This window comes from Mastomys coucha, unplaced genomic scaffold (assembly GCF_008632895.1).
Source record: "Mastomys coucha isolate ucsf_1 unplaced genomic scaffold, UCSF_Mcou_1 pScaffold22, whole genome shotgun sequence".
Lineage (NCBI taxonomy): Eukaryota > Metazoa > Chordata > Mammalia > Rodentia > Muridae > Mastomys > Mastomys coucha.
The window spans coordinates 228173357-228176661 of NW_022196905.1; positions in this window are offsets into that span (position 1 = coordinate 228173357).

A 3305-nucleotide genomic window follows, 5' to 3' on the forward strand; every position below is an offset into this window, starting at 1 on the left:
ATACTACATGGGTAGTACTTCCTGGATAGGGAGGGACCAAGAAGATATTTATGACACACACTCTGTAGCATCCTATGGTTGCAGATAACTCAATAGGAAGTTCCTGAAGAGTAGGGTTGGGCTACTCTTAGACTGTCATGAAACATGGAGGCAGAATAATTATGTCCTGCTCAGAGATTGAGAAGTTAAGGTCTACTGGCTAACTAGGACTTGGCCAGGTGACAAAATATGCAGGAGATGTTGGGGCCTTGTGTGTTTTTGTGCCATGGGGTGGAGAAACTTGTGGACATGTGAACTGGATAGAGAAAGTGTTCCATTCCACTGCTCTTGGCTGGGGGCCTGCCTGCTCCCCTTGGTCCTATTACCAAGAGTCTCCAGGCCAGCTGCATACACAGTCTTATCCCTATGATGCTAGTAACCAATGGCTCAAAGAAGGAGATATTGCTCAAGTGACTACTGTGTCTGGCAGATAGCAAGACCTTGGGCAGGTCCCAGTGCTTGATGAAGGGGATCCGTGGGAGGTCGGCAAGCTGGAAAGGTGGCTGCACCAGTCAGAATAAACCTCCCTGCTGTCCAGGGAGGGCGGAGGCCACAGGTTTGTAGTTCTTGCCTTTGGTTTTTAAAAGTTCATCTGCCACCTCACTTTCCCTGGCTTATGTAGCACCACAAAGCCCCCAAAGCCACAAAACATTGAATTTCTAGAGAAGAACCACGGGCTTATCTTACATGGCTCCTTATAGCTCTGCTTCAGAAGGCTCTAGAAACAATCTTCTTTCAGGCTTTGTGTCTCCTAATTTAAGACAATCCTAAGAAAATTAGCAATGTTGGACATAATGAAAACCCTGGGAAATGTAGGCTAGGTATGGCTCAGTGGAACTGTGTGCACTACATATACACAGGGCCCTAGGTTCCGTCCTCAACATTGAAAAGCAAAGAAAGAAAAGAGAAAAATCATAAGACAGATATTGCTATCTATAAAGTCAGATTTTTAGTGTCACCTATATTTTTAGACCCGACAGTGCAGAGATGTGTCACTGTAGCTGTTGCCAATGATTGCTGTGGACAGCAGGACCTTTCACTGGCTACTGCCTGGGTGGACATCATCTGGAACCTTCGGTTAGGGATTCCTCCCATTTTCACTTGGCTCTGGGAACTACAATACCCTGGGAAAAAAATAAAGGTTGCCTGCACATCACAAAGCAAAGTCTTGCTCATCAACCATCAGATGGTAAAGAACACAAATGGGATTCCTCTGGCAGATCAACCAGGAGAGGAAAACCAGCCCCCACACAACAGCCCTTAGGAGTATATATCCATCATAAATGAGATGCAGTATCTTGCAGGCCTCTCTCCACTGGCAGAATGGCTCATGGTTTGTTGTGAAGGAAGCTTGAGCTTTGATTGCACTCAGCTGTCCAGACCTGGGCAGTATGTAGGCTCCTGGAAGTGTTCCTCTAAAAAAGACTAAAATGAAATGGGCTTTTTTAAGTATGCCAGGCTACAGCAGGGGAAATAAAATCAAACAGTGGAGATTCTCAGGACTTTCTCTCTAACCCTTTCCTGAAGCTTGCACACTCCATGCAGTGATATCAGCAACTTGTGGTACCTGGCTGCCCTCACCTACTCTTGACCATTCACATGCAGAATGAGACCTAGAGGTGCCTTAGAAGGTCTGTATTGTACACCAGGCATCCTAGTCACCTTTGGGGGGCTCAAAATGTATTAATTCACTCCTCTCTTAATTTATTCAACTTATTTGTAGGGGATTACTCACATGAGCCACAAGACTCCTACCAGGTCAACTACTTTGTTGTCATTTAATTATGACAATAAATGTACCTGATTCTAATACATGCTCCAAGATGGCCATTTTATTTATTCATTTCCCACTTTGCCCAACCATAGCTTTGTAAATTAGGAAACCATGCATCCGAGTGGCTAAGGAGAACCCTGGAAGCATATTATAAAGGCAAATCTAGGGATCCCTTGGTGGCATCTTCTCAGAGACTTCTAAGGGAGTGCATCCACTGTAGCCCGGCTGCCTTAGAAGGCAAGACTACAGTGCTCTGTTTCAATGATCTGTTTGTCTTCCCAGGTTGCAGCAGGTGTTTTAAAGCTCTCTCTGCCAAATGTGGTAAGCACAGAGTTCAGGGCTAAATGGCCTTGAGATGACATTTTGGAACTGTACTAACTGCTGTGTGATCTTGGATTTCTCTGGATGTTTAGTCGTCGCTTGGATAAACTCAAATTATCACTCATAAGGTTATATATAACTAAGTAAAATAAGGCTGCTAACAGGCCTCTACTACAGGACAGAGTATGACCGTTCCCCATCATCAGAGGCCGACTCATGGGTACCTAGTACGACCTACACATTGCACCCTGAGATGTTTCGAACTCATGATCCCCACCCTCTATCTACCCCACGCTGAGCCTCGGTTTCCCCATGATGGGATTTTTTATACCCTAAGCCTCAGTACATCTTAGGAGTATTAAGAACCCAGGGCTTGGTGGCAAACCTCTCCTCAACCACATAAGTGTTGAACTGTAATTTGGAGCTAACAGAACCCTCCAAGAACTATTGGAGAGCCAGCAGGAGGGTAGCACCCTATCCCTAGGTCAATATAATGCCTGATTATGCTCCTTAAAGGACTATTACTAAGTACATGGGACCATGAGTGGATGACTATCACCAGTCCCTTGGACCAAGAAATTCAATGTTTGATTGAACTTGCCTTTGAAAATAGCTTCATTATGAGGTATCTATCTATCTATCTATCTATCTATCTATCTATCTATCTATCTATCATCTATCTATCTAGGTATAAAATATTTTATATAAAATTTCTTGAAAAATTACTATGGAATTGACATTAGTGTGGAGTTATAAGGCTCAAATACTTTTGCAACTTATCATACCTATATGTTATGATGCTCTGACAAAAGTGGAAACTTACTCTGCCTGTAGGAGTAAGTTTATTTGTTCAGTCTTAAATTTTCTCCTTTTAAAACTCAGAGGAGGGAGCTGGGGAGATGGCTTGGACCAGTGGTTAAGTGCTTCTGCTGTTTGTGCGGAGGACCTGGATTTGTTTCCCAGTACCCATATGTTGACTCATAACCATTTCTAAGTTTGGTTCCAGGGTTCCCAATGCTTCCCTCTAGTCTCTGCAGGTACCAGGCATACATGTAGTGGATATACATATATAGATGCAAAATAATCCTACACATAAAATAAATGAATCTTTAAAGCAATCTTCTGTTTCCCATGTTACATGTTTGCGTTTTATATTCTCTCTCTCTCTCTC